General features: G+C 43.7%; 1 protein-coding gene across 1 annotated transcript in view; it reads right to left on the bottom strand.

Annotated features, from left to right (window-relative positions):
- Positions 1–583, bottom strand: part of cdk17 (cyclin dependent kinase 17) — a 52,825-nt gene extending 52,242 nt beyond the window's left edge. Inside the window, exon 1 of the mRNA XM_065255323.2 lies at positions 260–583. The gene's annotated coding sequence lies outside the window, so the exon portion shown is untranslated. The remainder of the gene's footprint in view (positions 1–259) is intronic.
- Between the last annotated feature and the right edge of the window lie 12,891 nt (positions 584–13,474).

Below are 13,474 nucleotides of genomic sequence, written 5' to 3'. Positions count from 1 at the left end.
TCTTTTTTTTAAAAAGGCAGTGCGTCGCGCCTTGCGTTTGCAAGCGTTTAAAGCGCTTTTGGTGTGACTGAAGCCTAAATCCCCGGCATGTAGATACAACTGTGTCGTTGTAACTTCGGTAATGTGCGTCTTTGGTACAGTGTATTTTTGAAACGTCAAATGCTACAATGTTACGACGTTACAATGTATCAATGTGCCGTTTCAACGTAGCGTCACTTCTATATTCCGCGTCGGCGAATAAATCGATATTCACACTCACCAGAGACGATAAACGTTGTTCGGACCCAAGTCCCTGCACTCGCCTGCTTCTCGGAGGCCGGATGCCGTCTTTTCAACACACTCCACCAACACACAAACACGAGTCGTCTTTCCGATGAAAACAACACGCTCGCGACCGTCCTGTCTCGGTTAAACTAACGCAGATATCCTTTCCGGAACGAATCGAAACGCCGACGGAGCTTCGGTTTTAAGTTTACTATGGCGATCGTTTCCCTTGAGCGTACAGTGACGGTGGTTCAACCGGGAGGGGTACTGCCTCTACCCGTCTACTGACGCCTCCGCCTAGGGGTGACATCGGAGGAAGAGGAAAAAGCTTGCCCGATTATTTTCGTTTAAACACTGATCTTTAAATTGACATACAACGCCACCTGCCGTAGCACGGATGCTATGAGTCATAGTTGTGTCTGTGTAATGTTTTTTTTTTGCTCTGATGTGATACCCATAAGGCTATGGGGCTGACATATCATCCTTTGAGAAGAGATGCTTCTCTTTAAGTTTCTCTAGTGTTGTAGTGAGCGGAATACACTCTTAATAATGCAAAAGCAATCTTAGATCTTTCAATTTTTAATAAATATGAAAGATTTTAATTTAGATTTAGTTTTTGGGTAACATAATTTAAACCTTTTAACAGATTTTTCTTTTTTTTTAAGATGACAAATATTACAGAACATGAATTTAAATCTAATTTAAAAGTTCATATTTTGATTATTGCCCATATGAACTACTTGTACATCAAGTAAAACAATTAACAATACTTCTACAGCATTTACAGTTTTAGTTCGTGTTAATTTCAGCATTTACTACTACATTTTTTAAATACAACCGAAAAACGGCTGCTTCCGAAAACTCTCAAATGAAGCCTTCGGAGACAGCCAGCATTCCAAGCAGGGCTTGACATTAACACCCGCCAAATGCGGGTAGATTTTGGCTGTTGCGGGTAAGACACACTAGCCACTTTGGCAGGTTGAATATATTTTTTATTGTAGTTATGCGAAATTATAAACAATGCGCAATGACACTGGGAAACTACAACTCCCATGAGCACTCCCTGCACCCAGCGCAACGTACTGTTTGTTGAGACGCACGCGCGTTGCAGACCAAGGCGGCACCTTTTCAGCAGAGAGAGCGCAAGAGCTGATGGATTTGCGAATGCACGGGACGCACTCTGAGCGCACACACGTACACTTCGGGAAAGATAAAACAATTGCCTGGAAGTGATTGAAGAGATTTAAAGTCCGTGCACACTATCTGTAGCCTGGTCCAACCAGCACGTAGGAGGGCGGAGCCAGGCTACACTATCTGGGCAAGAGCAGAGAGAAATTTATAGCGCATACCCGAATGCACACATCCTAGTTTTGTCCGAAATCAAAGGAAACCCATCAGTGGAGAGGTTTGCGCATCATTTTTATGTAGGCTACTTTGTGCAACAATAATGCCCTCGATCTCGACAGTTGCCATTAAAAGTCTTAAATAACTTTAAACAGAATTCCACGATCAAGCATATAAAATTTACTGCTGTTGTTAATAAATATTTAAAGTGTTTGTCTAGGGTTTTTGTGTTTATCGTTTCAGTTAACCTTCTACACCCCTGCTTCACTTTTAATATATTCATTAGAAGTTAATCTATTTATGCCTTAGCATGTTTTTCATGCACCTAAATATATGATATGATCTACACTGTTATACCTGGTATATACAAGCTAATAAATGTAGTCTTAATTTGGGGCGGTCAGTCTGCATTTGAAAGTCAATCTGCATTTAATAGCTATATCGAGTAAAGTTACTCAAATTAAAGTAATTTTAGGATGCCAAAGTCAAGTTTTATCATATAAAATGTATTTTACCAACAACAAAAATTTGGCAAGTGTAAATTCTAAATGGCTAGTAACTTAGGAAACAAGGCTGATAAACCAATCTAAAGTTTGGTTTACTTCCTGTCTCCTGAGATGCATTTATTTATTTATTTATTTGTCATAATATAACAGTACAATATATAACAGTATAATTAAACAATTAAGCAATTAAACAAAGTATATACAACCCCAAATCAGAAAAAGTTGGGACACTGTAGAAATTGTGAGTAAAAAAGGAATGGAATAATTTACAAATCTCATAAAATTATACTTGAATAACAATAGAATATAGATAACAAATCAAATGTAGAAAGTGAAACAGTTTGAAATGTCATGCCAAATATTGGCTCATTTTGGATTTCATGAGAGCTACACATTCCAAAAAAAGTTGGGACAGGTAGCAATAAGAGGCCAGAAAATGTAAATGTACATATAAGGAACAGCTTAAGGACTAATTTGCAACGTATTAGGTCAATTGGTAACATGATTGGGTATAAAAAAGCCTGTCAGAGTGGCAGTATCTCTCAGAAGTCAAGATGGGCAGAGAATCACCAATTCCCCCAATGTTGTGGCGAAAAATTGTTTTCTGAGTTTCTCAGAGAAAAATTGCAAAGAGTTTGAAGATATCATCATCTACAGTGCATAAAATCATCCAAAGATTCAGAGAATCTGGAGCAATCTCTGTGCGTAAGGGTCAAGTATGGAAAATCATACTTGATGCCCGTGATCTTCGGGCCCCAGACAGCACTGCATCACATACAGGAATGGTACTGTAATGGAAATCACAACATGGGCTCTGGAATACTTCCAGAAAACATTGTCGGTGAACACAATCCACCGTGTCATCCGCCGTTGCCAGCTAAAACTCTATAGGTCAAACAAGAAGCCATATCTAAACATGACCCAGAAGCGCAGGCGTTTTCTGTGGGCCAAGGCTCATTTAAAATGGACTTTGGCAAAGTAAAAAACTGTTCTGTTGTCAGACGAATCAAAATTTGAAGTTCTTTTTGGAAAACGTCTCGGGTTACGAATGTAACCATTGTTCCCCGAGAAGGGAACGAGACGCTGCGTCGCCGAAGCTACGCTATGGGAACGCCCTCTGCGTGATTGCGTCTGAAGCACGTATGTCAAATCAGTCCAATGGTCAAGTGACACGTCATAGGCGGGTGACGTGGGAACCAGGAAGCTATAAAAAGAGCACCCAGCAAGCCAACTTCAGCTAAATTGTGCCGAAGCAAGGCGAGACAGGGATGCAGGGAGTATGGCAGGGAGACGCAGCGTCTCGTTCCCTTCTCGGGGAACAATGGTTACATTCGTAACCCGAGACGTTCCCCTTCGAGGGAACTCGAGCTGCGTCGCCGAAGCTACGCTATGGGAACGATGTACCAAAACACCATACTACCAAATGCCTGTCTGTGTGTAAAAGCGCGCACAGCTTAAGACATGAGCACCTGGGCTCCAGGCGTAGCACCAACATCTAACTCGTAAAACCGAACGAATGTGAGCGGAGAGGACCAGCCTGCCGCATCACAGACATCCTGCATTGAAGCCCCTAGCCACAAGGCCTTAGAGGCTGCCATACCCCGGGTAGAATGAGCCCTGACGGCGATAGGTGAAGGCCGTCCAGTGGTCTCATAAGCCAGAGAGATAGTCTCAACTATCCACTTACTGAGTGTCTGCTTGGTCGCCGGCAGGCCTTTCTTGGGCGAGCCAAAGCACACAAACAGTTGCTCAGACCTCCTCCACAAAGAAGATCTGTGAACATAGGCATCCAGTGCTCGCACTGGACACACCAAGTTAAGCTTTTCCTGATTCCTATCCCTAAATGGGGGAGGACAGAGGGCCTGAAGTACGACAGGTCGTGGCACATTAGTCGGTACCTTAGGCACATAGCTGGGCCTTGGGTACAAGAAAGCCTTAACCATCCCCGGCGCAAATTCAAGGCACGTAGGGGAAACCGACAGGGCCTGAAGGTCACCCACTCTCCTCAGAGAAGTGACTGCCAACAGAAGTACTGTCTTAAGTGCCACAAACTTGACTGGAACGGTCTCAATGGGCTCAAACGGAGCCATGGACAGACCTTCCAGCACAACGGCCAGGTCCCAAGCTGGGACCCTGGGTCGGACTACAGGCCTCAGCCTCCGAGTGCCACGAAGGAAGCGAACCACCAGCGGGTCTCTCCCAAGGGATTGCCCGACCAAAGGAACATGGTAAGCCGAGATGGCCGCCACATACACCTTCAGTGTGGAAGGAGATAACCCTGCGGTGAACTTTTCCTGCAGAAACTCCAAGACTGTACCAATTGGGCAGTTCACAGGGTCATGCAGGTGTTTGCTGCACCAGGAAGTAAAGACTCTCCATTTAAAGGCATAAAGCTTCCTCGTGGAGGGAGCTCTGGAGTGAAGAATGGTCTCGGCAGCCTCAGCTGAGAGACCAGATTCTATGAGTCTGGCCCCCTCAGTGGCCAGACCCACAGTTTCCATAACTCTGGGCGGGGGTGAAGAATCGAGCCACCCGCCAGAGAGAGGAGATCCCTCCTGACGGGTATTTCCCAAGGTGAGCCGTCGAGGAGGGCCACCAGGTCCGAAAACCATATCCGGTTCGGCCAGAGTGGGGCTACCAACAACAAGCGGACGTTGTTGCGACGAACCCTCTCCAGAACTCCCGGGAGCAGAGCGATCGGGGGAAAAGCGTACAGCCGTAGCCTCGGCCACGGCTGAACCATGGCATCCAGTCCCAGCGGTGCTGGAAGTGTGAGAGAAAACCATAGCGGACAGTGTGTCGTCTCTCTGGACGCAAACAGATCCACTTCCGCCTGGTAAAATCTCGCCCAGATGGACTCCACCACCTGAGGGTGGAGCCTCCACTCCCCGGGCCTCAGCCCCTGTCTCGACAGGACGTCTGCTCCCTGATTCAGACACCCGGGAATGTACACTGCTCTGAGGGACAGCAACTTCCCCTGTGTCCACAGAAGGATATGGCGCGCCAATTTGTACAAAGGGCGTGAACGCAAACCCCCCTGGTGGTTGATGTACGCGACTACCGACGTGTTGTCTGTCCGGACTAACACGTGATGGCCCCGCAGGTGAGGGATGAAACATCTCAGGGCGTAGAACACTGCCATCATCTCTAGGCAATTTATGTGCCAGCTGAGCTGTCTGGCCCCCCATAATCCATGAGCCAGATGGCTCCCCATAGTTGCTCCCCAGCATGTGAGGGAAGCATCCGTTGTCAGCGTAACTCGACGGAACTGAGCCCCCAACATCAGTCCTTGGGAGAGAAACCATGGTCTCTTCCAAAGATCTAAGGCACGAAGACATCTGCGCGTGACCTTGATCAGACGGAACGGGTTGCCCCTCGGGGAAAACCCTTTGGTTTTGAGCCACCACTGTAGCGGTCTCATGTGAAGCAGCCCAAGGGGTATCACATTGGATGCTGCTGCCATGAGGCCCAACAACCTCTGAAATTGTTTTACAGTGTGTGACTGGCCTAACTTCACTCTGCCTACAGCCAAAAGAATGGATTCCACACGAGCAGGGGACAGATGTGCCTGCATTGTCGTTGAATCCCATATAACGCCAAGAAAAGCTGTCCTCTGTACTGGAGAGAGCATGCTTTTCTTTGCATTTAGCCTTAACCCCAGTTCTCTCATATGGGTCAGCACAGCATCTCGATGCTGCGCTGCCATACTCTCTGATTGGGCTAAAATTAGCCAATCGTCTATGTAGTTTAAGACACGGATGCCCCGGAGTCGTAATGGAGCCAGCGCTGCATCCATGCACTTTTGGCGCTTTTCCATTGCATAGTACCCCACGGTTTGGTTTAGTTTAGTTTGGGTCGGGTCAGCTTACTTTTGGGAGCTTTTCCATTGGGTGCAGTACGTAGTACCCGATACTTTTTTTCGTACCACCTCGGTTGGGGTTCCAAGCGACCCGAGCTGATACCAAACGTGACGCGAAAACACCGTAGATCACTGATTGGTCTGAGAGAATCGTCACGTCATCGCTATAATGTAAATATTAGCTTTAGCTTACTGCTAGCTTGTGCTGTCTCAAGCAAACATGTTGTTATCTGTGTTCTGCTATAAGTTTCCAAACACCCTTTTAGCGATGAAAAACATCCGCATGCTGAGAATCCGGGACACCATAACAGTTTTTTCGAGACTTGCAGTTTGTGGTGGCACATTCGCGACGTGCACGTCCGCATTATAAATGCTTAAATGCAACTTGAATGAGGCTCAGCGGAGCGCCGTCGACTGACGCCACGGGTCGGGTGTTTGAACAGAAACTGTCATGTGAGACAGAGGTAGTGATAAACGCGATGTGCAAACATCTATTTGTGGTGGCCAATTTTAATTTTGTGGCAGACTGAGAAATAAATGAATGTATGGGAATGTACAACAACGCTCTCACGTGTATGATGTCACAGCAGTAGGCAGCATAAATATAACGACACGCCTATAATTCCTCCCACTCCGAAGTGATACTAAACTCAATGGAAAAGCTAACCACGCCAAAGTGAGGTGAGCTGACCCGACCCAAACTAAACTAAACCGTGGGGTACTATGCAATGGAAAAGCGCCATTTGTAAATGTACGGGGTGACAGAGATAGACCGAAAGGGAGAACCCGATATTGGTAAGCCACGCCCCCGAAGGCGAACCTCAGGAATCTCCTGTGCTGCGGGAGGATAGATATGTGAAAATACGCGTCTTTTAGATCTATCGTCACAAACCAGTCCTCGGATCTGATTTGTGTGACGATCTGCTTTATAGTTAACATCTTGAACTTTAGTTTTGCAACAGACCGGTTCAGATGACGTAGATCTAAAATCGGACGTAACCCCCCGTCTTTCTTTGGAACTATGAAATAGCGGCTGTAAAACCCTGACTCCCTGCTGTGAGGAGGAACACATTCTATGGCTTCCTTGCACAAGAGAGTTTCTACTTCTTGTTCCATTATTAGAGCCTGCCCAGCACCCACTATGGTAGATAACACGCCGTTGAAATGGGGTGGCTGGTTGCAAAACTGAATTTTGTAGCCCTTTTTTATTATTTGCAAAACCCACTGAGACACGTTTGGCAGGAGTTTCCACGCTGCCCAATTTTCTATAAGGGGGACCAGCCTCTCGAGACTGGCTTTTTGTGTACTGCTTAAACTTTCCCCGGTGCCCTGAACCAAACTGGCAGGGTTCAACCTGGGTGATATTAATGCCTCCCTCCTCGGAGAGAGGTCTTGCGTGCCCCGCGCACGAGGCACACAAGAATATGAAGCCGCTGTGCCCCGAAACACACACTGCGGCGGGGTTAACACACTGACATCCCGAGGGCATCGAGGAGAGACGGGCACCGTGTTGTGAGGTGACTGCCGGCTCTCCCCGATTGGGGGCTGCCCTCGGAAACATGACACTACGTCCCTCAGGACTTCTTTTTAGCCGACGCCTTCCTCGCCATAATAACAGCCCTCAGGTCTGGTTTCTGTTTAGAAGATGTCTGAGTACGACCGCCCGAACCCCAGTTCTTTTGAGGGGGACCACGAGTGGCAACACTACGCTTCTGCGATGCTCTATACGATGGCTGCTCCCGCCCAGCAGCCCTAGAATCAAGAGCACGGCGGGGGAGATAGCGTTCGAACGCCGCCGACTGCTTACGAGCCTCCGCAAATCTCTCGACGACAGTGTTAACGGCATTGCCAAAAAGACCGGAGGGCGCAACGGGCGCGTCTAAAAGGAATGCCCTATCTGAGGATTTAAGCTCAGACAGATTAAGCCATAAATGGCGTTCCGTGGCTACGAGAGCTCCCATCGATCTACCCACGGCTTTAGCAGTTTCTTTAATTGCCCTGAGTGACACATCAGTGACTCGACGAAGCTCTTTAAAAACATCAGACGTACCCCCCGCCTCGGTATCCAAATCTTTAAGTAGTTCTGCTTGGTACGCCTGTAAGACAGCTAGGGTATGCAGTGAAGCCCCAGCCTGCCCTGCAGACTTATACGCTTTACCCACTAAAGATGAAGTCAACCTAACCGGTTTCGTGGGAAGCGAAGGCGATTTTAAAGATGACGCCGCAGCGGGGGAGAGATAGCTCGCAAGCGTCTGCTCCACCCGGGGCATCGTTAAATACCCGTGCTCACCCATCCCCACAATGTTGGAATACATGGTGGCGTGAGGGGTATGAACACGGGCCGAATACGGGGCTTTCCATGATCTCGACAGCTCGCTGTGGAGATCAGGGAAAAAAGGCATGTTGCGCCGCAAAGGTTGAGATTTTTGCTTTAAAAAACGCTCGTCTAACATGCTCTGAGGACGAGCGCTCTGTGTCTCCGCCGGCCAGAACTTTAAGCGAGCCACAGCATTAGTGACAACCTCCATCAAATCATCGAACGCGGGGGACGAATGAGAAGGCTCCTCAGCGTCCACCACGTCCACAGACATAATATCGACTTCCTCGGACGACGATACATGCAAAACTGGGCTCCCGCCCTGGGCGGAAGAAACCGCAGCGCGTGCTTCCGAATCCAGAGACGGGGCGCTAGATCCCGCGGGTGAAGGCTGAGAAAGGGGAAGACCCGTCTCAAGCTCGTCCCCGAGATCTAGTTGTGATCCCCACGATCGCAGCTTCCGCCCTGCCTCGGCAGCAGCGGGGCCAGAACCGTGGGGAACACGCGGCTCACCACCCTCCTCGAAGAGAGCGAGCCGCGAGCGCAACGTACGGAGCGGCATCCTTTCACAGTGTGCACAACCACCCCTCTCAAGAGATGATCGTGCGTGTTGTGCCCCGAGGCACATAACACAAAGACGATGCGAGTCCTCGCTCGTAATGAAACGAGGACACGGGGAAGCACACTCCTTAAAACTTTGTTTGGACATAATAATGACACACACTCGCTTGCTGAGGCACAAAGAGCTGAAGTTGGCTTGCTGGGTGCTCTTTTTATAGCTTCCTGGTTCCCACGTCACCCGCCTATGACGTGTCACTTGACCATTGGACTGATTTGACATACGTGCTTCAGACGCAATCACGCAGAGGGCGTTCCCATAGCGTAGCTTCGGCGACGCAGCTCGAGTTCCCTCGAAGGGGAACTGGGACGCCATGTCATCCGGACTAAAGAGGACAAGGACATCCCAAGTTGTTGTTAGCGCTCATTTCAGAAACCTGCATCTCTGATGGTTTGGGGTTGCATGAGTGCGTGTGCAGTGGCGTAGCGTCTGGGCATGCAGGGTATGCACGTGCAAATGGGCCTGGGCCAATAGGGGGCCCAGCCCAGCTTTTGATTAAAAATAATTTTCAATTAAATTTTTATTTGTGGCCGCAATAAATATATTTTTGTATGCATATCATGTTTAGGGATTTCTTATTTCTATTGTCTAATGTATAATTCTCCGTCATTTCTTGTTTGCGTTTTTTTTTTTTTTGCACTCCGCGGCTGCCGTAGACCACTACGCCATTATTTTTTTACATGACGCATCGCCGCGCCAAAAAAGAAAAAGAAAACAGTGTGAGGGGTTACTATAGCGGCTATCTACATGAACATTAAGGATGGACAAATATAGACATAAAAGTGGGGCATTAAAGAGAAAAGAGAAGGCAGAGAAGTCAGGAGTCAAAAACTACCCAAAACATTTCGTTTTTCTTTATTTAAAGTAAAAAAGTAAAGTAAAAATATTTGACTACCTTATTAAAAGTATATGTTGTTAACAGACCTGCGCGCCACAGTTAACAGTGCCAACGGGCAAGATTGGGGGGGCTTTGGCTTAAGGGGGCCCTTAATTTTTTTTTGCATATGGGCCCGGGACTGACTTGCTACGCCACTGTGCGTGTGGCATGGGCAGCTTACACATCTGGAAAGGCACCATCAATGCTGAAAGGTTGTTCCAAGTTCTAGAGCAACATATGCTCCCATTCAGACGTCGTCTCTTTCAGGGATGACCTTGCATTTTCCAACATGACAATGCCAGACCACATGCATCAATTACAACGTCAAGACTGTGTAGAATAAGGATCTGAGTACTGAAATGGCCAGCCTGCAGTCCAGATATGTCACCCACAGAAAACATTCAGCGCATCATAAAGAGGAAGATGCGACAAAGAAGACCTAAGACAGTTGAGCAACTAGAAGCCTGTTTTAGACAAGAATGGGACAACATTCCTATTCCTAAACATTGGTCCTCCTCCAGCTGTTCCTTATATGTACATTTACATTTTCTGGCCTCTTATTGCTACCTGTCCCAACTTTTTTGGAATGTGTAGCTCTCATGAAATCCAAAATGAGCCAATATTTGGCATGACATTTCAAAATGTTTCACTTTCTACCTTTGATTTGTTATGTATATTCTATTGTGAATAAAATATAAGTTTATGAGATTTTAAATTATTCCATTACTTTTTTACTCACAATTTCTACAGTGTCCCAACTTTTTCTGACTTGGGGTTGTAATTATTACACAATCAAGCAGCCAGAGTAAAAAAAAAACTAACCAAAAAAAGAAGAAAAGGGTGACATTAACTAGCAATGTAATATTTGCTTGTAATCTTGTAAGCTCTTTTTGACTTTTTATTGTAACAGTTCTTTATTATAGTACAATAATTCTTAAGCTCATTTTTAAAATGAGAGAATTTTGGTTTAGAGTGAGACCATTTTAATTTATGAATATGAAATTTCCCCAGTTAAATCAACATTTGAATAAGATATTCCTTTTCTTTATCAAGTGTTTGATCATCAAAGTATATCAATATGTCCAATCCAGTTAGCTGTAAAACAATGTTCAGTTTTTTTCAGAATAAAGGAAACATTGTTTCCTTTTCACCTTGACAAAAACAACATGTGATTAATATTCAATTTAAACCTTTCCATCACAAGTTTAACCGGGTATATCCTATGCATTATTTTAAAAGAAATGTCTTTTATTTTATTATTAATAAAAAATGTGTCCACTGTTCGCCAAGCTTTGTGCCAATTCACTTTCTCCTGAGATACCTTAATTGTGCTGTCCCATAATTCTATGCATGGGCGTGCACAGGGATAATGGGTCGAGCCTGGTCGAGGTAAAAAAATAAAATGTCGGCCATGAAGCCTCTGGAGCACAAATTTAATGTATATAGTGTAAAGTTAAATTTTCAGTTTTTACACTTTTTAATTGCATTTTTAGTGATACATTACTCTTGTAGTATTGCTGTATTTAACCCATTGTTGGGTGAACTGTGAACATTTTATTTGTTCATTTAAACCAACGTCTGGATAATGAATAAAGAAATAATGATTTTTTTTAGAGTGTGTTGTAAAGTACTTAGTTATCATACTGAAACTAATTGCTATGCACTTTTCAAACTGCTGTTGTTGTTGTATTTTGTAATATCCTCATTTGAGAAGATGGGGAAAATTCTTTTATTTCAATAGTTGCATGCAATAAAGGTTTTGCAACGATACAAATAAAATGTGTATCTCATAAAGCAGGTAAATATTTTCTGTTAATGACAACTGTCAGTTAAATTACATTTACATGTGTGCATCCGGCAGCCGTTTTTATCCAAAGCAACTTAAAGGGGTATATATTATATCAGTATGAATGTGTTACCTCAATTGAACCTACAACTTAAATTGCGCCATTACTACACAAGCTGCGCTACAGGAACACTGTTTGATGCAATGGTAATGCAACAGTAATTTAAAAATTGAGACCTTTTAACTGCATTTCTAGCGATACATTAGTATTGTAGTTTTTAAATATGGGATCAGTTATCATAAAGGCGCTCTATATTTATATTTCAAACAGAATGAATGCGTTTCCCAGAGTTGCCTTCATATTTCCGAAGTCATTGCCTAATGAGGCAATCCATTATCCATGGTTTTATTGTGGTAAAAGTGTAGTAACCATGCTTTTTGGTGTATTGATTATCAACAAAACCATGGTTTTATCACACTAGCATGTTTTAATATGGTTTTTAAAAATGAAGGATACTGATTGCACACAGGGAAAAAATAATTTAAGGGAATATAGTTTTAATAAATGCTGAAAACTATATTGCTCATTGTTAGTTAATGTTAGCTATGCATTTACTAATTGTAACTACAAGCATACACTCTAAAAATACTTGGGTCAAAAAGGGGCAAACACAACCAGTTTGGTTGTAATTTAACCTATGCTGGGTTGTTTAACCCAAAATGCTGTATTTAACCCATTGTTGTGTGAACGTGAACCTTTTCTGGGTTAATTTAACCCAACGTCTGGATAATGAATATGAAATAATGAATCTTTTTAGAGTGTATTGTAAAGTACTTCATAATGAAACTAATAGCTATGCACTTTTCAAACTGCTGTTGTCATTCTAAGAATTATTTTTCTATTATCCTCATTTAAAAAGATGGGAAAAATTATTTTATTTCAGTAGTTGCATGTAAGAAAGTATCTCTGTTAATGACAACTGTCAGTTAAATTACATTTACATTTGTGCATTTGGCAGCTATTTTTATCCAAAGCAACTTAAAGGGGTATATTATATCAGTATGTATGCGTTACCTGGAATTGAACCTACAAAAATGCGCCATTACTCTAAAAGCTGAACTGCAGGTTTTTCATACTAGTAAAAGGTAAGCTGTAAGATATATTGACTGAAAGTCTTTTTGGAGAACTAAAAATGGTTCTCAAATAGCATCACTAATGATAACCGTTTTTTAGCTCCTTTATTGTAAAGCATATATATTATATTCAAAAATGTATATATTTCTAAGTATATAATTAGAATATGTTTTTGTCAGGTCCCGAAAAACCTGATTTTATTTGTATTGTTTGTATTTTTGTGCACAAAGAATCCCGGCTTGCATTTTAAGCACTTTATTGAAGATTTGTTAAACCCCAACATATAGGACTGTCTAGTTCTGAATAATCATTGATGCTTACAGGAAATCCTACAGAAGAGAGAAGAAGAAGTAATAATGAAAATGAAAGATAAAAACTGTTTTTGAATATTACAGCGGATGTACAATTACTTCATCTCACTGACATCAAGTTATAGTAAACATGAGGTAACACAGTTCATTTTATGAAAGGTATTTCATATAAAGGTCCCTGCTTCATGCTTTCAAGTCAGCAAATAGACAATCATACTGTATGTGATGAAAAATATAATTTACAGATTTAAAGTCATGATCAGTATAGATATAGTATAACACAATATGTAGAAATCAAACATTTAAGTGGTTTAACCTCCATGAACCCAACAATGAAGCAATTCACCCTAAGAAGGAAATAACATGATGTGGTAAGATACAAAGTTTAAGTAATTGTTAGAGAAATGCCCATAACAACAGGGAGAAAAAAATGGATGGATGGATGGACAGATAGAA

This window comes from Paramisgurnus dabryanus, chromosome 1, assembly GCF_030506205.2.
Source record: "Paramisgurnus dabryanus chromosome 1, PD_genome_1.1, whole genome shotgun sequence".
NCBI lineage: Eukaryota > Metazoa > Chordata > Actinopteri > Cypriniformes > Cobitidae > Paramisgurnus > Paramisgurnus dabryanus.
The sequence above is the reverse complement of the archived record's forward strand: the minus strand, read 5'-3'. Positions and strand labels throughout refer to the sequence as shown.